A 21,356-nucleotide genomic window follows, 5' to 3' on the forward strand; every position below is an offset into this window, starting at 1 on the left:
ACACACTCCGTACACTGTTACACTAACGGACAAGCAACGTTCCCGGGAGGAAGAACATATCCAAGCTGCAAACCTGGGTCAGACTACCAGACTATACCAGGTCTGGGCCAAGCCAATTAAGAGGGCCCAAGGGCTGTTATTAAAAGACACCCTGTCCCTTCCTCTTAGCTCTGCAGTCCCTTAGGATTCACCACCACCTGGAGTACCTCTCTAGGATCAAGAAAGTAGCCTGACACATGTATACATATGTAACAAACCTGCACGTTGTGCACATGTACCCTAGAACTTAAAAGAAAAAAAAAAAAAAAGAAAGTAGCCTAAGTAGAATCTTGCACCCAGCCTCCCCTTACACCCTGCTATTGATATACATCTGACACTATAAATCTGGCACCATTTAAATGCCCAGCACTTTGGTCACTGAGTCCTTCCAGAGCTGTTAGCACTGAGCCTATGAGAGCAACAGGCGTCTTTCTAGCAGAATGTTTTCTAACCTTGTCTTGTGATATGAATTCTCCAGTGCTGTTGATATCAACATAGATCCCAGGACCTTTCTCTAAGCATTCATATTTATAGTGGGTCTATTTGGGATCCAGGAATCTGAATGTTTAACAAGTGCCCAGGTAATACTCTTCACCTGGGAATATTGGAAAATACTGTGTTCAAGCACTCTTCAAAGTGCTCACCCTAGTCTCTTGGTGAGGGGAGTTGCTGCTTATGGATTTAAACCTTGTCCTGTATGAGATGATAAAAGTGAGAATGCTGGGAAGTCTGTGTAAATCCAAGGCATGCTACCATTACCATGATTACATACCTTTAGCCACAGCCACCAGGACACTAAGCACAGCCTGGGTGAGGCTCTTCTCAATACACAGAGCTAAGTGACTGAGAGCCTAGAAGATGGAGTAAGACAAGGAGTGGCCAAAGGCAGTGGAGAGAGGGAGGAGGAGCAAAGCCTGAAATCTGGAAATCAATGCATATGGATTTCAATCTACAATTGCTTTGGCTGCTGATATAAATCAAAGGAAGAAGGAGGGAGATGCAGGGAGAAAATGTAAACAGCTAGGTAAGTGCAGTCTTCTGTTAAACATGAATTTTCAGATAATAAAGAATGAATATCTTAGCAAAGTTATTCATTTATTTATTGAACTTCCAATTTTATTTTTTAGTACTGCTATGTAAATGAATCTGAGTTGGATTCCTTAACTAGGTGCTAAGATAAGCGTCTATATGAAGGGATACTCGTGAGTTTTACTGATTGCCACTCTGGGAAAATTTTTCTATCCTGCCAATTTTGCTGCTGACTTACACCATGAATTACAGAGGGATGTAGTTAGAGCATGTTCCCCTCACAGACACGAATATCAGGACCTTCCCTACAATATGAATGAAGAAAATTTGCAGTGATGCCAGAAATGAAAGAAATGAGTATTGTTGCAGGGTGCTGGAAGATAATTTGGAGATAACAACTACTCTCTTCTTGAGACTTGAGCAAGAAGTTGTGAGCTAAATAGTAGCCTGCAGAATCGCCTGGCATTAATACAAGGAAAACCTTGCTCCGTGTCTCCTTAAAAAAAAGATGAACACAGTCTTCTGTGATTGAAATATGTGCCTGCATAGTAACAAGGCAATGGACTAGCTTTTTACAATCCTATCTAGACCTGTGATTATACAGTGAAATATTAACAATGAATGCAACCTCAGCAACATTGTGCAAGAAAATAGCATGTATGAGAAACAAGGTTAAATCTTCTCAATGCAATTATTTAGGAAGAATCCTTCAAGTCTCTAAATAACTTTTTTCTTAAATATAGGAATTTAAAGTTAAGTATCCTCGTGTCAGAAATTCATCTCACCCTCTTTAGAAGTTGTGGTTCCTTCTATTGTGACAAACATACCCAAAGAGTTGGATGCAGCTAGGACAAAGCTTTGGGACAACTAGGGAGTATACTAGATGCCAAAAGTATCTTAGGGCCAAATATGCCTCATAGTAGCCTCCCTTGACAGTCACATAAAATATGCAAAAAGATACTTAACAATTCTCATTTTCAATTATAATGCCTTAGGTCTCATTACTTTTTCCTCAGATCAGTATAAGGAAAAAAGTTTTTCCATGCTCATCCTGCTGATAAAACTTCAATCACTGAAACTTTCCCTTTAAAACTAACAAGGCTTTTTATCTCCCTGCATTGTCCAGATAACGATTTTACAGGCCACTCAGAATTACCAGAGAGAGCTGAAACTGGAGCAGCAGAGATAAATGAGATCCCTGTAGATAAACCACATAATTCAGGGCAGTCAGGAGTTGCAGCCTCTTCCCTTACTTAACCTTGTACCAAGGCTGCTGTGGGTAATTTGATTCCCTGCGCACCTTTCTGTCGGAATGGAGAGTGAATTTTAGGGAGATGTCAGACTGGCAGAAGGGAAGACAACATCCCATGAAGGAAGGAAAACTGCATAAGGATTTAGGAGATTTAACTGAATTATGCCACCTAAGATCGATTATTTCACTACTCAAAAATCTTAATTTCCTTACCTGAAAGAGAGAAGGTGGCACTGAACCTATGAGATAGAGATCCTGATATCTGCAAGGACTGTCTAAAGTCCTTGCTTGGGGCAAGTGGGGAAGTAAGTGGGCTCGGGGTGTGGTTCTCTCAGAATGGTTCTGCTTTGGTTTGTTTACACATTGGGATTTCATGTAAGATTTCATTTTCTGAAAGGTATCCGATGCTAAAGAAAGTTAAAACATCTGTTTCCTTCTAGCTCTAAGCACCCTCTGATTTTTTTTTTAACAGTCTACAATAAGAGGAGATGAATGCCTGCTAAAGTGACCAGAAGGCTCTCAGTAAAAAGTATTAACTAGATATCAATAGAATCTGCAAAACGAAGAGGTGCTTGAAAGATGTGAAAGAGGAAACTTAAAGAGAAACCCAGATGGCACATCTCTCTTCCTGGCTAGGTACTAGAGGCTGTCTCAATCTTGCTTTCTCACAGCAACATTTCTACCCTTTCTCCAGTGGTGCTCAACTCTGGCTGCCCAGCGGATCCCCTGTGGTGGTATTAAATGATAGAAGGGTCTGATCTCCCACTCTGGGGATTCTCATTCAACAGATGTGGTTTTTAAGATCCAGAGGTGGTTTTGACCTGTAACTAGGATTGAGAATTTCTGCCTGGCTTCAAGCTCTTCGACCTTTAGTAAAACTGCTCTCTTAAAAGACGTAGATGGTTGGGCGCGGTGACTCACACCTGTAATCCCAGCACTTTGGGAGGCCGAGGCGGGCGGATCACGAAGTCAGGAGATTGAGACCATCCTGGCTAACACGGTGAAATCCCGTCTCTACTAAAAAAAAAAAAAAAATACGAAAAATTAGCCGGACACGGTGGCGGGCGCCTGTAGTCCCAACTACTCGGGAGGCTGAGGCAGGAGAATGGCGTGAACCCGGGAGGCGGAGCTTGCAGTGAGCTGAGATCACGTCACTGCACTCCAGCCTGGGCGACAGAGCGAGACTCCGTCTCAGGGAAAAAAAAAAAAAAAAAAAAAACACATGGATGACACCCCACAATGTCAGTTATCATTTTTAGGTAGATGACTCCAAATCCAATCCTCTATAAACAACCACCATCTATCTGGGTGTCTCATCAACTTTTTTTCCAACAACCAGTCTTGCCTTCCAAGGTCCTCTTATCTGTAGTGGCCCGACCCTTCTTCCAGTGACTCAGGCTCCCAGTGACTTGAAGGTATCCACGACTGCCATTCCCTGTGCTCCAGAATCCCATCTGCACAAACATAGTAAATCTACCCTTGTATCTGATCCTAAACCAGGTCCTTGCTTTCCATTCCTCCTGCCACTCTTCAAACCAGGCTCCCTTTATTACTTGATAAATTGTTTACAGTCATGTGATCCGAGTGTCATTCTCCCATCTTTACCCACCATGATCCACCCCAATCTGACTTCTTAGCCCCTTATTCAAAACGGCAATGGCTCCCCGCTGACTACCTTTTAAAAACAAATCCCTTCATCTGTCTCTTAGATTTCACAATAGGAACCCAATCTAAGTTTCCAGGCTTATCTTGATTACTAGCACCCTGAACACAATCCACCATCTAAAGAGTATTACCCTTTCTTGTGCGAACGTGTCCTAGGCTTTTCAGATCCTATGCCTTCGCCCTTACTCCTCTCTCCACCTGAAATACCCTCCTCTCCATTCTAAGCCACCTCCTTCCCAATGGCTCTCCAGCTCTTTCCAAATGAATCTGAATGGCAGTAACATTGTGCTTGACTCTTCCGCAGCAGTCATAACATCCTGTCTTGCAGCATGCTTATCTTCCGTCTCCTCATTTGCTGAGGTGTTGCTTCTTCAGAGCACTGCCCTGTGAGTCTTGTTGTTGTATGGAAAGAGAGTAGGCTTTGAAGCCAGTGATCCCTGTGTTTAAATTTCAGCTCTACCAACAAACAGCCGTTTGAACTGTTAAATTATTTGAACTGTTCAAATTATTTAACCCTTTCCTGCCTTAGTTTCTCCGTCTGTAAAATGGGAATATTAATATTCGATTCCTGGAATTAAGATGAAGCCTGAGATAATGCATGTAAAGTGCCTGACACACACACAAAAGGCTTTCAACAAATGGCAGTTCCCATTAACAAATGTCAAACGGAGGCTTGACAGGCTTTTATCTATATTGGAAGGTGACACCCTACTAATCCAGCTTGATGGAACCATTTCCTGTAGATATTCACCACCTGGTCCTTCTTACCCATTAAGAAGATTACAGGGCTATTTTTATTTTTGAGACAATACTCTGAAGCAGAGAAGTAATAGCTTCCTCCCTATTATCTGTCTGCTTGCCAGTAATAATAAAGATTGGTGGTAATAGTGAAATGACAGGTAGACAAGAACAGGAAGAAAGAGCAGCAAGAAAACTCTGAATTAAAATATTCAGCACTTACTGAGAGACATAAAATGCCCACAACTGGTTGGCTGTGGTGGCTCACACATGTAATCCGAGCACTTTGGGAGGCCAAGGCAGACAGATCGCTTGAGCCCAGGAGTTTGAGACCACCCTGGGCAACATGGTAAAACCTCATCTCTACAAAAAATACAAAAATTAGCTGGGGGTGGTGGCATTCACCTGTAGTCCCAGCTACTCCAGAGGCTGAGGTGGGAAGATCGTCTGCACCTGGGGAGGTCAAGGCTGCAGTGAGCCAAGATTGTACCCCTGTGCTGTAGCCTGGCTGATAGAGTGAGACCTTGTCTCAAAAAAAAAAAAAGAAAAAACCGCTGAAAACCTTCCAAAATAAATATCATCAAGTTACAAATGTAGTATATAAAACAGTAATTCACCACAGTCAGCTAGTTTATTTCAGAGAGGTAGAAGTTACTAAATAATAGGAAGGTCATTAACATAATACATCCAATCATTATGTCAAATACAAAAGAGTAGACTTGCTTCTATACATGCTTAAAATGTATTTGGTAAGAATCAACAGGCATCCCTGATAATATTAAGAGGAGAAACAGAAAAAATATTTACTCAGCATAAGAAAAAGTATTTGATTAAAACCAATAGCTATCATTATATTTAATAGCAAAACATTAGTGATATTCCCATTAAAATATGCACAAAAAAGGAATATTGTTTAATATCGTTCTAAAAGCTGTGATCGATGCAATAACATGTGATTCAAAAGATATACTATTAACAAAGAGATAAAATGATACTTATTTTGTGACAGTTAATAAGTCCAACTAAATAGTTTTAAAATTGTTTAAGCACAAGAGGCTGAATGTAAGATAGGCAGAAATCAAAAGCACTCCAATATAATTTTAATAATCAGCTAGAAACTTTTAAATGTACATATGTGTATATATGTAGTTTACCTTTTCTAAAAAAGATTTGAGATGGTTTTAAAAAAATAAAGCCCATATAGTAGTAAGAAGAAAAAATATATAAAACATCTAGAAGTAGCTTTAATGCATAATGTCTTTCAAATAGTCAAAGAACAAAATTTTATTGATCTATATTTATTAAAGTTTGAGAAAATGGAAAAATACACTATGTTCCTGGGCAGAAAGATGTTGATATAAATACTTAAATATTTTCCAAATAATGTAGGTTTAATCGAGACGTTCAACAAGTATTTCTTGAGCACCCACTGTATACCAAGCAAAATGCTAGGTACTAGGGATATGGTCGTGAGCAACACAAAGGCTCTGCCCTCCTGGTGTTTCAATTCCTGTGGACTTGGCACAACAAACAAAGAAAGCCTTAATATAATACAGCGTCAGGTAATGATATGTGCATTGAATAAAGATAAAATAGGGTTAAGGGATAGAGAATGAAAGAAGGGGGATGTGGTCAGCGAAGGTCTTTGAGGGAGTAACATTGGAACAGATACTTGAATAAAGTGTAGGGGAGAGCCATGTGGCTATCTGGGAGAGCAGTACTTCTTGCAGAGGGAACAGCCAAATGCAAAGGCCCCAACATGCTACCAACTTGATATAGTCCAGAAACTGCAAGAAATGTAGTGTTGCGCTGGGCGCAGCAGCTAGAGCCTATAATCCCAGCACTTTGGGAGGCTGAGGTGGGAGGATCACCTGAGGTCAGGAGTTCAAGACCAGCCTGACCAACATGAAGAAATCCCATCTCTATTAAAAATACAAAAAAATTAGCCAGGTATGGTGGTGCATGTCTGTAATCCCAGCTACTCGGGAGGCTGAGGTAGGAGAATCGCTTGAACCTGGGAGGCGGAGGTTGCGGTGAGCCGAGATCACACCACTGCACTCCAGCCTGGGCAACAAGAGCGAACTCCATCTAAAAAAAAAAAAAAAAAAAAAAAGAAAGAAAAAGAAAAGAAAAGAAAAAAAAAGAAATGCAGCATTGCTAAAGCAGAGTGAGTAAAGTGGAGACCTGTGGGAGATGAAGATGGAGGTAATGTGAGGGCAGATTGTGCAGGCCCTTGTAGAATAGGACTTTGGGGTATAAGTCTTGTGGTAGCTATTTTGACCAGGTGAGGATGTGATCTAATAAAGTTTTTTTTAAAGAGCTGTCTGGTCTTGATGCTGAGAATAGACAGGGTAGAAGTGAGAGGAAAATAGAGTAGTAAGAACAGTTAGGAGGTTATTTCAGTAATTCAGTCTGGAAAAGATGGGCTTGTACTTGTGTAGTAAGGGTGGAAAGAACCAGAATCAGATTTCAGATAGATTTTGGAGCTAGACATAAAAGATTTACTGGTGGGTTGGGTATGAAGGGTGGTACCAAGAGAGGAATCCAGGTTGGTCCCTTGGTTTTTGTTCTGAAGCTACTGGTTAGATCACGGTGCTAATTATTTCACTGGGGAAGACTGGGAAAGGAGCAGGAGCTGCAGATTGAAACCAGGAGTCTTAAGACATGTTAAGTTTGAAATGTCTAATAGACTCCAAGTGGAGATGTTGAGTAGACAGTTGCTAAAAAAGAACATGAAACTGACAGAAACATGTTGGGCCATCAACAGATAGATGGAATGTACAGCCAGAGGGTTGAATGAGGTCATCCGCGGAGAGAATGCAGAGAAAATCCTGGGGCTCAGCAACATGAAGAATTTGGGACAAGAAAGAAGATCCAGCAGAGAAGACTGAAAGGCAGCTAATAAAATAGGAGAGAACCTGGAGAGCATAGAATCATAGAGGCCAAGAAAGTGGTTTAATATAATCCCTATCAAAGCATTCATGGTTTATTTTTAACTGACAAAATGATTCTAAAACATACCTGAAAAGTATAATTCACACCTAGGATAATGGACCATTCTGCCACATTGTTCCTTTTTCACAACTGATATGAACATGATATTTTCATGACTTTGTAAAATAAAAATGGAATCTATTTTTTTAAAAAAACTGCTTGCTTATGTAAGCCTTCTGTCTCTCACTGTTTAACCCCTCCACTTTTATACGGGCACACGTATTTCTGTCACTTTCCTGGAGCCCTTGTAGCAATTAATAAAATGTAGCACATGCTTGAAGAAAAATTTGTCTAGGACATTGTGTTTTTGAGATTCATAAATTGACTCTATTTTGCATAAGAATCTATTATGCCATAGGAAGCTTATTAAACCTTGAGCAGAGACAAATTATTCAATAAATGGTGATGAGATGAATGTCTAGAAATATGACAACTTTGATTTCTCACTTCATTCCACACACCAAAGTGAAATCTAGATTGGTTAAAAATTAAAATATTTAAAAATTTAACAGTAGAAACATTTGAAGAAAACATGGATATTTATTTATAAAACTTCTTAAAGGGAGAAGTTTTCCTATACTAGAAATAACAGAAAAACCTATAAAGATCAGCAGAGCTATAAAAATGAGAAATTCTATACACAAAACAACTATTAGGCAAATATTAAAATGGAAAAATGTTTTCCATAAAATGTCAAAGTTAATGTAGTTTCTATGTAAAGACCTCAGGCAAACAGATATGAAAACCCGTAGGGTCCCTGTTGATAGCTGGCCAATGGAATATTTATCAAAGAGATCATTACCCAAAAGAGAAAATTCATCTAGTCAACTCATATATGCAAGCATGTTGATCCTTGATAGTAACCAAAGAAACAACACAAAAAAATTGTGCTCATTTTTCACTAACACTATTACTAAAGGTTAGTTTTTGTGTTGTTTTTGTTTTGTTTTTGACACAGGGTCTCACTCTGTTGCTTAGGCTAGAGTACAGTGGCACAATCATAGCTCACTTCATTCCTGAATTCCTCAGTTCAAGAGATCTTCCTACCTAAGCCTCCTGAGTAGCTGGGACTACAGGCACCTGCCACCATTCCCTGATAAGTTTAAACATTTGTTTTGGCCGGGCACAGTGGCTCACGCCTGTAATCCCAGTACTCTGGGAGGCCGAGGCAGGTGGATCTCGAGGTCAGGAATTCAAGACCAACCTGGTTAAGATGGTGAAACCCTGTATCTACTAAAAATACAAAAAAATCAGCCAGTTGTGGTGGCAGTCACCTGTAATCCCAGCTACTCAGGAGGCTGAGGCAGGAGAATCGCTTGAACCCAGGTGGCAGAGATTGCAGTGAGCCGAGATGGCACCACTGCTCTCCAGCCTGGGCAACAGGCTGAGACTCCATCTCAAAAAACAAACAAACAAACAAACAAACAATTTTTTTTTGTAGAAATGGGGTCTGCTATGTTGCCCAGGCTGGTCTTGAACTCCTGACTTCAAGGAATCCTCCCACCTCAGTATCCCAAAATGCTGGATTACCAGTGTGAGCCACTGCACTCAGCCCTAAAGATTTGTTTATAAAAATAATAATATACAACCTTGGGAAAGGTTCAGTTAAGGGGACTCTCTTTTGTACTGATGATATAAATTTAGACAAGCGATTTGAATTTGTATCAAAATTCTTCAAAAAGAAAAAGTGGGTTCAGCGGATGACTTGGCATCTCTACTTGTAGACTATCTTAAAGAAATATAAAGCTTTTCATAAAAATATATATCTCATTATTTATAATTGCCTACAAATGGAAATACACGTTTCGCAGATACAGTGGACCTGAAACGGTTAAATTAGAAAACAGTCTTTCCTGTTGCATCCAGAAAATAATTCCTAATAATGTTACAAAGGAAGCTTCACTGCAGGCATTCTTTTGCCCAGTGGGGATCTCTTTGTAGCCCTGACCCCAATCAGTAAGTTACTTCATCCACCAAAAGAAGAATTGAGCTTCCATCCACACAATGTGGGCACAACCTAGAGGCTGCTGACCAGGGAACACGGAGAACCAGATTAAAGGGCTGGAAAACGACAGGGTCATGCAAATAGAAAGGGAAGCTTCCTCTGATAACAAACAAGTAGCAACAGGCATTCTTGCAGAGTTTATTGAAAGAAAACAACGTCTCCTTTGCAGTAAAATTGATACAGGCTATTATTTTGAGCAAACTCAAAGACAGAATTTCTGCAGAGAAATTAGGGTGAAAAATGAAAGAAAATGACATTCCTGAAAATACTGCCTTAGGACAAGTCTATTGAAGAAGATCATCAGCAGATTTTAGGTAAAGTCCAAAGCAGGGAAATCAGACTCAGACTTCATACTCCAAGCATGCATTCATTTATTCACTCATTCATTCTTTCAGTAATTTATGTGTTGACTTAGCAAATATTTATTGAGCAGCAAATACATGCTAGATACTAAGCAAATATTGGAGGTTAAATTACCTTAGTGAAAAAGACAAGAAAAGTATACTTTCATGGATTTTATAATAGCGGCAAAGCTAGGCATTAAAACCATTAAAAAAACATGATTTAAGTTCAAATTGATAAGTACTAACAACAAGGAAGTTTTGAAATCTGTGAGAGTGAGTGACAGGAGAACCTAACCTAACTCAGGGGATCAGATAATTCATTTTGGGGTTTCTATGAGATTTGAAAATTTTTTTTTTTTTTTTTTTTTTGAAACGGAGTCTCGCTCTGTCGCCCAGGCTGGAGTGCAGTGGCCGGATCTCAGCTCACTGCAAGCTCCGCCTCCCGGGTTCACGCCATTCTCCTGCCTCAGCCTCCTGAGTAGCTGGGACTACAGGCGCCCGCCACCTCGCCCGGCTAGTTTTTTGTAGTTTTAGTAGAGACGGGGTTTCACTGTGTTCACCAGGATGGTCTCGATCTCCTGACCTCGTGATCCACCCGTCTCGGCCTCCCAAAGTGCTGGGATTACAGGCTTGAGCCACTGCGCCCGGCCTAGATTTGAAATTTTTAATGAAATGTTAAAGGTGAAAGATATTTACCTAGGGTAATCATTTTTACCAATTCCTTACTGGGGACAGAAATGGAAACTTACCTATTTGTGGTTTACTGAATATACAATATACACATATTTTCTATAGGGCTAAATATTAACTATATTAACTATAGGTTTTATACCATTGTATGAATTCCAGCAAACACATTCTATTATTTCTATAAAGACCTAAATTATTCTTTTGAATAGATATTTAGGCTGAGAGGAACCTTGCCATCTATTTAGTAAAGAGTATGGTATTTAACATCATTTTCTTCTGTTTAATTATTCTAACCAATGCCAAACCATAACCATTTAGTATAGGCATTTCAAGATAATACATCAATTCAAAACAAGCATGCATCGAGTGTGTGTTGTGTGCTAAGCTGTGTTTTTGCAGCTGAGATGACAGTGGTGAGGAAAACAGACAAGTCCCTGACTTTCTGGAATTTACATCTTAAAATGAACCTAAATTATTTGTTTCTAATGTTCTAATTGACATTTCCAATAGCAATGGGAATAACCACTTTACTGCGCATTGTATTCTCATCAACAGTGAGTACTCCCAATACTTGCTTTCATAGAAGGAAAGTACAAAAAAATGAAGGCATTGTTATGGGTTGAATTGTGTCCCCCCAAAAAAGGTATGTTGAAGTCTTAAGCCCTACTACCTCAGAAATGTGACCTTATTTGGAAACAGGGCTTATGCAGTTGTAGACAAGTTAAGATGAAATCATTAAAGTGGGCCCAACTCCAACGTGACTGTTCTCCCTGTGAATGCCATGTGAAGAGAAGGCAGAAATCAGGGTCATGCAACTATAAGCCAAGAAACACCGATTGCCAGCAACCACCAGTAGCTAGGAGAGAGGCACTGAACAGATTCTCCCTCACGTTCTCAGAAGGAACCAGCCCTGCCAACTCCTCGATCTCCAACTTCTACTGTCCACACTGATACAATACACTTGTTGGTTAAGCCACCCAGTTTGTGGTACTTTGTGATGTTAGCCCTATTAAACCGATACAGGCATGTTTCTTAATTTGGGTTCCACTGGAAACAGAGATTGACAAATGACTTGGGTGGTAATTGATGTTTGACACGTGCTCGGGATATAAATCTCACTCTCAAAAGTATCATGATGTTTTGTTTGTTTTCTCCTATTTTCCTTGTGGGTTTAGACATAAAAGATAACGAAGCAGGTGGTGGCATGTCTGTAATACCAGTACTTTGATAAGCCAAGGTGAGAAGATTGCTTGAGATCAGGAGTTTGAGACCAGCCTGGGCAACATAGTGAGACCCTATACAAAATTTTTTTTAAAAAATAGCCTGCCATGGCGGCATGTGCCTGTAGCCCTACCTACACTGGAGGCTGAGGCAAGGGGACCGCATAAGTCTAAGAATTCAAGGCCATAGTGAGCTAGGATCTTGCAATTGCATTCCAGCCTGGGTGGCAGACAGAGACCCTGTCTCTAATTTAAAACAAAGAAAGATAACCAAGCCATCCAGAAACTGCCAATGGGCAATAAAGGCCTTTAGCATGAATTAACAAATTTGGGTAATCAGTGATTAGAATTGGATGCAGGAGTAGTAGATCTAACTTTTGGGAGGCTTGAAGTTTATTTAATCTACTCTTTAAGAAAAAGAGTATAAGATTATAAATGTAAAATCAGATACAAAAGTAAATATTTATTTAGAATAAAAATAAAAAATTTCAAACATTAGAAAGATGATAAATACTATGAACACCCATACATTTAGAACTTTTTGTTTTTTAATTCTCTGACAGCTTTTTATAATATATTTTTCTACATATATTGGCTTCATATTCTTTGATCACCTCTTTAACATCAGTTTTGTAACACGGCTTTCTATAGATAGAAAATGGCCTTCCTCTAGCATGGTTGGTCTAAATTTGTGTTTTATTATTGATAGATGGGATGCATAAAACATGCAACCTCACACATAGATGTGTTCACTGCCACAGGATTATGCATCAAAAACCCAAGAATTCTGATAAAATCTACTTTAGATGATTTTCATGAAAATGTATTTTGGGTTTATAATTATGTATAATGTATTATCAAGTATATTCCTGAACAGGAGAGAATTTCTGTCTTGATGGGGCATTGAGGAGAATCAGATTCTTTGTTTACAAGTTTACATGTCTGATGTTCGAAAGGAATTTTCCACAGAATTTCTTCTGGCTCTGCACATTGCAGACCTTGCTTATCTCTCTCCGCACATACTCCTACTACAGGGCAGGTTCATATCCTGATATGGCCTCTGGCCCTAGTCCTTCAACATCATGCCTGGTATGTTGGCTCAAGGGCAGAAGGAGAATCCGGAAGCCATTTATATGCCAGATCAGCCAGTAATAGCTTAACTATATAAGGAAGTGACTTGACCCTCATAAATATATCCTACTAAAATCACAATTTATTTAATATATTCCCCAATTCAACTTCCCCTTAGCCAGCTCCCCAAAACACTTAAGTCCCCAGTAATACCACCTGACTGCAATGTAATAGATGAGAAGTCAAAGTGGAAAGAGACAAGGGTCATAACCAATTGCAATAGAAATATTTTACTTTTGAGCCAGGTGCAGTGGCTCAACCCTATAATCCCAGTGACTTGGGAGGCTGAGCCAGGTGTTTAAGGCTGCAGTGAGCTATGACGATGGCATTGCACTCCAGCATGGGCCACAGAGCAAAATCCTATTTCTAAAAAAAAAAAGAAAAGAAAAGAAAAAAGAAAAAAATTTACTTTTCTGAATTTTACAAAAATCTACAAGTATGTGAATGTATGTGCCAGGATCCTTCCTGGGACCTTGTAAGGAGCCCAGGCATGAGAGGACCCACTACGTGAGGGACCTGAAGCTTAACCTTCATTCATACATCAGAGTAACCTGCCTTTCACAGTACTAAACGAATGATCTGAAGCTTTATCACAGGTTTGGTTTTGTTTTGTTTTTGAGACGGAGTTTTGCTCACTGCCCAGGCTGGAGTGCAGTGGCACAGTCTCAGCTCACTGCAACCCCGACCTCCCAGGTTCAGGCGATTCTCCTACCTCAGCCTCCTGAGTAGCTGGGATTACAGGTGCCTGACACCATGCCTGGCCAGGTTTTTGTATTTCTAGCAAAGACAGGGTTTCGTCATGTTGGCCAGGCTGGTCTTGGACTCCTGACCTCAGGTGATCCATCTGCCTTGGTCTCCCAAAGTGTTGGGATTACAGGTGTGAGCCACTGTGCCCAGCCAGGTAAGTTCTTTATATATTTAATTATTTATCATTTAGGCTTTGGCAACAGGGAATGAAATTTAGACCATCCCTCTGGGGTAAGGGGAGGCTGTGATGAGTGGGAAAGAGAGTGAGTAAATGACAGAGGAATGTTTATAAGAGTTGGAAAGTGGTAATATGGATGGAAATAATAAGCCATGAGTGTAAAATGTAAGTATTTTTTTCTGACTCTTCCACTTCTGACATAAAAGGATAGAAGATAATCTTCAAAGAGGAGATATTGTTAGTCTGGCTTATGTAACAAAGAGAGTCAGAAAACTTGGTTTTGTTAAAATCACAAAGGTCTGTGACTGAAGACCTACCCACTGAAAGTTAATTTGAGTTATTACTTTATACCTTATTTATAGGTGGGCCTAAGACCAAATGCTTTTAATTAAAATGTTTATAAATGGAATGTGCACAAGGGTTGTTTTGAGCAATAGTGATAAATATATTTGAATATGCCCAAGTTTTGTTATTTGTCATAATGATAATAATGATAATATTAGTTTGTGGGCCCAGTGAATACTGTTTGGTTTGATATTGTTTGGTCCAACTGAAGCCATTGGTGTTAAGGTAAAAATCATCCTTGGCTGTAGGGTAGATTTCTTTACAGTAAAAGAGGTGCTCTTTTGATTAATAATTAAATGTAGGCCTTCAGATAGCGGAAAGGCAAAGAAATGATCTTAAAGACATTAATATACGATTCATATCCTTTAGTGAGTATAAAAACAAAATCACAATCTAATAGATCAATAAAAGTAACAAGGACTTTGACAGGCTTTGACTTTGGTCTAAGAAGCTAGAAATTACTTAGGTGTTCTTCCTAACCACGACAGGTCCATTGCCTAGTTTAACATGGAGCAGTAGGGAGAAAGGACGTGCTGATGAAAAGCCTCAGGCTCTGTAATTACCTTGACTTGGTCTCTCCTGTATTAGTTTTCTGTTGCTGTTTTACGAAATTACCATAAACTTGGTGGCTTTAAACTACACAAAAATATATTATTTTATAGCTCTTATACCGGAAGTCGAACATTGATCTGGCTGGGCTAAAATCGAGCTGTCAGCAGGGCTGCACTCCTTTCTGGAGGCTCTAGGCAGGGAATTCCTTTTCGTGCCTTTCCTGGCTTGTGAAGGATGCCCACACTCACGGCCCTTACTCTCCATCTTCACGTCAGCAACGTAGCATCACTCTGACCCTTCTTCCATTGTCACAACTTTTTCTAACCACAGCTGGAAAAGGTCCTTCACTTTTCAGGACTCATGTGATTAGATTGGGCCTGCCAGGCTAATCCAAGATAATCTCTCCATCTCAAGGTTCTTAATTTAATTACTTCTGCAAAGTCCCTTTTGCCATGTAAGGTAGCATATTCATGGGTTCTAGAGATTGAAATGTGGACATCTTTGAAGCTCCATTATACTGTCTACCACATTTCCCCAGCCTAAAACAGAGTTGAGGGAGGCACAGTGGTCAGCAGCCTTCCCCGGCTCCTTCCTACTCTACTGCCAGGGACATTTTATGGAATATCACCAATGTGTAGCCTTCTGGAGAGGTTTTCCAACATGGTAATGTGAGTGAGGAGGATGAGAATGGCTCCTGTCCTTAAAATTAATAATAATAAAGATTATTGGTAAAATCTCTCCTTTTAAGAACTTCGAGTGTTGTGTTTTGTATGAGTTGAGTGACTATCTAGCCTGAACACACAACCAAGAGATAAAATACTACTATTTTTGTTATTATTTGTCTTGGCCTGATTTAAACTGCTGATTCCACAATAAAATGAAAGGGCATCAAAGTCCATTTCCAGATTCCTGAGAGGTTCATTTCCTTTCATTGCTACTTTGCTATTTTGTGCTTTCCTGATTTTGCGCAAATATTTGCAATTTGGGTGGGGGCCACAGTTTACCAGTCAACCCAGAATTCTTTTCACCTGCATGCTATCATTCAACTTGTCTAACAAACTTCTTTGAACTTTACATATCAAAGAAAAAAATCACTCTTTCTTAGACTAACATCTAAAGCAGCTCAGCGTGCCCAAAGAAAGAGATGCCACTGCTGCAATTGACTTCAAGACCTAACAGATCTTCTGGCAGACCATTCCCTATTGACTGGAGATCTTTGATTTTTAAAATTATTGTTTTTATGTAGATGTTACTCTCTGCTAAGTAATCCTATCCTTTTTATGCTTTTCCATTAAAACTATTTACAACCAAGACATTAACCTCTATCCTGTTCTTTGTTTTGCTAATTATGATATACAAATGCTGTCCCACAATCAAGGCAGTTCTTTGTATACTACAATAATGAATGAATAGATGAATGAATGAACAAAAGGTACGATGTTTTGTGGCGGATAAGCCCAAGTCTATCAAGTCCTGGCTCCATCTACTATACCTCTATGGCTTTGGGCCACTTAGCTTCTCTGGACCTCAGTTTCCTCATCTAGAAAATGTGGGTAATAATGCTTATCTTGTAAGTTTATCATAAGTATTTGGGATAATATATGTAAAATCCCTGAAGCACAGAAACAGGCAGTAAATCTCTCTCTCAATAGGAATCAGTAATCAGTGTTTTGCTCTTTGGGGATTACACAGCTAACCCTCAATAATCCACATGTGGGTTATTCTCTTTGCAAATTAGCTCCAGTACATTTTTGAAGTAAGTAGATTTTCCCATGAACTCCTCGTTTACTCTTGGCTGACTTCCCACCACCAATGTCATGTGTGTTTATATAATGCAAACAATTTAATATTAAGCTATGTGTTACTTTTGTAGAAAGGTAAATTTACATCCACAAAAAAGATACATTAAAAAAAACCAACCGTGTATGACATTTGAAATTCTCTAACTCGCAGTGACTTGCCAAGTTGCTGAATAAGCCAGATGTAAAATTTTTAATTTTATTGTATTAGAAGGGGGAACAGGATTGTGTGGCCAAATAATTGTGTGGTTTTGTAAATTTTAATTTTTCTTTTTACTTGCAACTCTCAGACCACGTCTGTGTATAAACAACAATATTAATTTTCACCCAGCACCTCTTCTGACATCTAAAATGTTTGCTGTCACTGGTTCAGTTGAGATAATCAGATCAGTAATGTCTAACCTCAGACCCATTCCTGGGCCCCTGGAGAGAAGAGTTAATGGAATCAAGGCTGGCTCATGAGTTATCAGCTACTCCACAAAGCTGAGTCTCATAGATTAATGCAGAACTGGCAAGCTCAAAGTCACGGGGAAAAGGCTGAAATGATACATGGGGATGGTTAAAAACAGTGGTAAACATTTGAAAATGAAGGTCTTAGGTACGGTATAGAGGGTAAAGCATCACAATTTCGAACAAAATGAAAGATACTGTACCTCTAATACATCACCAGAGACTAGCAAATAAAGTTTAAAAAGAAGGAAAAAATAGAACACCTAAGTATTCCTGATGTTTATTGAGGATGAAGAAAAAAATGAATAGAAAGAAAAGAAGGCAAAGACCAAAGAACCTTCTCTGGAAGAGCAGGGCTGTGCTTTGGCATCAGGAGCCAAACCTCATACCCACCTGTGCTTGTGGGCTCCACTACCTAGCTAGGAAGGACAGGGTGCTTGTGGTGTGCTCGTTTCAACAGCTTCATTGAGATAAAGTTCACATGCCAGAAGAGTCACCCATTTAAAGTATGCAATTTAGTGGTTTTTCGCATATTCCCAGATACGTGCAGTCATCATAATTTTAGAACATTTCCTTCAGCTCAGAAAGAAACCTTGTACCCTTGAGCTCTGACTCTCATCCATCCTCCTGTTCATCACCCAACTCATGCAGTCACTAATCTACTTTCTGTATCTATAGATTTTCCTATTCTGAACATTTCCTATAAATGAAAATGTGACTTTTGTGACTTACTGCACTTAGCCTCATGTTTTCAAGGTCCATCCATGCTGCAGTGTCTATCGGTACTTCATTTCTTTTATAGCTGAATAATATTCTGTTGTGTAACTGTGCCACATTTTGCTTATCCATTCAGCAGCTGAAGGACATTTGGGTTGTTTTCACTTTGGGACTATTGTGGATATTTTGAATAAACATTCATGTGGAGGTTTTGGTGTGGACATATGTTTCCATTTCTCTTGTGTATGTACCTAGCAGTGGAATTGTTGGGTCACGTGGCAATTCTGTGCCTGTTTGAGAAACTGCCAGACTGTTTTCCAAAGTGCCTGCACCATTTTACATTCCAGCAGCAGTGCATAAGGTTTCTTCACAACCTCATCTATCATGTGTGCTCATCTTTTGGCTTTGCCTAGCTTCTTCTATGTGACAAGAGAAATGAGATAAAAATATAGGATTTGCTTTCTAGGCAAAAGAACTCACTGTTATTAATATTCTAAGAAATGCTTATTTTCTACTTTATAGTTCTAGTACAAATGTGAGCTGACTTTTTTTTCAGGATGTACTATAATAATTTGAGTGATGAAGAGAAAATCCAATGTTGAATGTGAAATATGTAAAAAATATTTCCTGTGTTACCATTTAAACAGTAAACAGCCCAAAGCCTCCCCCAATACCCCAACACCTCACCACCTTGAACTGGCCAATTCTTACTCATCTTTGAGCTCTCTGGATGCCTTCCCCAAGTCACTGGCTTGAGCTAGGTCACCTTGGGGTGAAGCTCCCATGGCACCTCTACTTCCTCTGACAAAACATGCCTCAGAGTTTTGTTTTTTTATCATTATTCCATATCCGCCTTGTCCTCTCGTCTGTAAGTCACCGGGGCAGAGTGACCTTGGCTATCTTTCCTACAGTATCTCCAGCATCTAGCCATGTGTGTACTCCACAAGTATTTGCCGAATGAAGACGCAAAAAAGGTTTTCCACTAAGAAGTTTTCCTGATTACTAAACTTTTCAGTGAATGTGTATAAATTAGGCTTCACTAAAGTGTTTGCTTTGTTTATGAAAAACCCAAGCTGCATCTTAGTTCTTTGGCACACTCCGAGAGCATGCTTATTTTACCAGCAAATTCCTCCCTGAGTCAGCTAATGCTAAGGTATGTTCAATACTTTTCTGAAAACTAACCTAATCTCCCCTAACAGAGGCCAGAGTGTAGCTGAAACAGCTCTTCTGACATTTGGGAAGCTCTGATTCTGTCAGTCATTTTCTGTTCTTTATCACGTTTTTTTAAAGGAAAAAGCTGTTTTCCTGTATGTGAGAACATTCTCTCCTATCTAATAATGCTCAATTGTCTTTCTGTTCCATTAGTGTGCAGGAAACCACCTGTCCAATTGAGATCAGAGCTACAGATGTCAAAGTGTCTCATTTTATATAGATGTGCAGCTGTCAGATCAGAGATCAAAGGTTTCTCTTTAATGAAAACAAGTCATCTTTACCAACATGACTGTAGAATTTATATGAATACAGTTATCTGGATCGAATGATTGGCATTCATGTTTTTCAAGCTCCCGTCATTTTAACAATGACTTGGCTCTGCCGACTTCCTCAAGTAAAAGAACGAGGGAGACATCCTAACCTCTGCTCCCTCACCTCTAATCCTGTTCCTGTTTCTCTGGTCCCTGTACCAGAGGATTCATAATGGTCTTGATGGATTATGCTTGAGAGAGTTTTATTTGACCAAATACATATAAAAAAAATTGTTGGGATTAAGGGCCAGTAGTTTCAAATTGGAAGATTTCACATAAAAATCAGATCTCCAATTTTTCTTGAAAAATCAGGCAGGCCCAACACTGAGTTGTATTCTCAAAGGTGAATATTGTAGTGTAGTCACTAAGGTGGTTTCCAGTGATGCTTACCTCCTGGTTTGCATGCCTTTGTCAAATCTCCTCAAGTGTGGGGTGAACTTGGCTCACTTCTAATTAATAGAATCCAGCAATAATGATAGGATGTCACTTCTGAGATTGGGTTACAAAAAGACTGCCTTCCATCTTTCTTCTTCACTTGCTATGGAGGGGTGTTGACCTTCCTAAGGAGAGACCCACATGAAAAGGAACCAATGCCACCAGCCACCGGCCACCAAGGACCTAAGGCCTGCCAACAACCACATGAATGAGTTCAGAAGTAGATCCTCCCTCAGTTGAACCTTAAGCCAAGACCACAGACACAGCTGACACCTTGATTACTGTCTTGTGAGAGACCATGGATTACAGGACCCAGTTAAACCATGCCTGGATTCCTGGCCCACAAAAACTGTGAGAAAATATGTTTGTGTTTTAAGTCAATACGTGTTGGGGTAATTTGTTACCCAGCAATAGATAACCATTGCAGTAACCATTAGTGATCAGCTGGAGCTGAGCACAGCTGTGCCCTTTGGAAGGAATGCATTCTCTCTGCTTGCACTTGTCCAGCCCACCTGTGGTCACTGAGACCCTGCTCTATGTTGTGTATTAATCCACTGTTCATTCAGTCACCCCATCAGGACCTAGAGTCCTCCCTCGATCCACCAGTTACTAACTGCTACAGGAGATACCTCTGGTTTTCATTCTTTCTTCTTTGCTCTGCATGTCCTAATCATGGTTCGATCCCTCCTGTTGTCTTGCTTGGACTTTGGCAGCTGTCTCCTAATTCCTCTCGGTTTCTGGTCCCGCCTGCCTCCAATTCATCCCTCCATGCTGCTGCCAGACAGCTCTTTCTAAATGCTCTCCAGGATGAAATCTAAACTTTTGGCTTGGTTTCCAAGGCCCTCCAGGATGACCAAGCCCGCCTCATGCTCCAGCCACATCTCTCCCATACCTCCCTTTGCTGCTGATGGGAACTATGCACTCTAGTCACCCAAAACTCCTCACTCCTCCTCAAATGCACCTACCTGCACCATACTTCTGGGCCTTTGCCCACCCTGATCCATTGGCCTACAATGAAATGCCCTTCTCTGCCTCCCTGCCTCGTGACCACACCTCAACTTACTAGCATCACCTCCTCTGTGAAGCCATTGCTAAATCATGCCCCCAAGTAACCAGCTGCTGCTTGCTGGTGCCCCTGCAGTCATCTGTTCATGCTGCTCTCTTGGTGTCTGGATCACCCAATCACACTTGCTGCCTCATCTGTCATTATCTCACCTGGAGGGAAGGGTGGCAAGATCACCACCTTGTACCTGCATTGTCCAGCATAGTGCCCAGCACAGGGAGGGGACTCGACTCACAACAGTGTTTCTACAAGAAAACAACAACAATGTTTCCATTGTTTCCCCTAATGCCACCACTTGACAGTTCCCCTACCTGGAATAGAAGCTACCCGACTTTCCTTCTATTTATTCTTCAGGTCACAGCTTAAGCGACATTCTCTGAGACCATTCCCTAAGCCCTTAGATCACACTGACATCACCTTTAATAAGATTCGACACTGCT

The sequence above is a fragment of the Macaca mulatta genome, chromosome 5 (genome assembly GCF_049350105.2).
Source record: "Macaca mulatta isolate MMU2019108-1 chromosome 5, T2T-MMU8v2.0, whole genome shotgun sequence".
NCBI classification, from domain to species: domain Eukaryota; kingdom Metazoa; phylum Chordata; class Mammalia; order Primates; family Cercopithecidae; genus Macaca; species Macaca mulatta.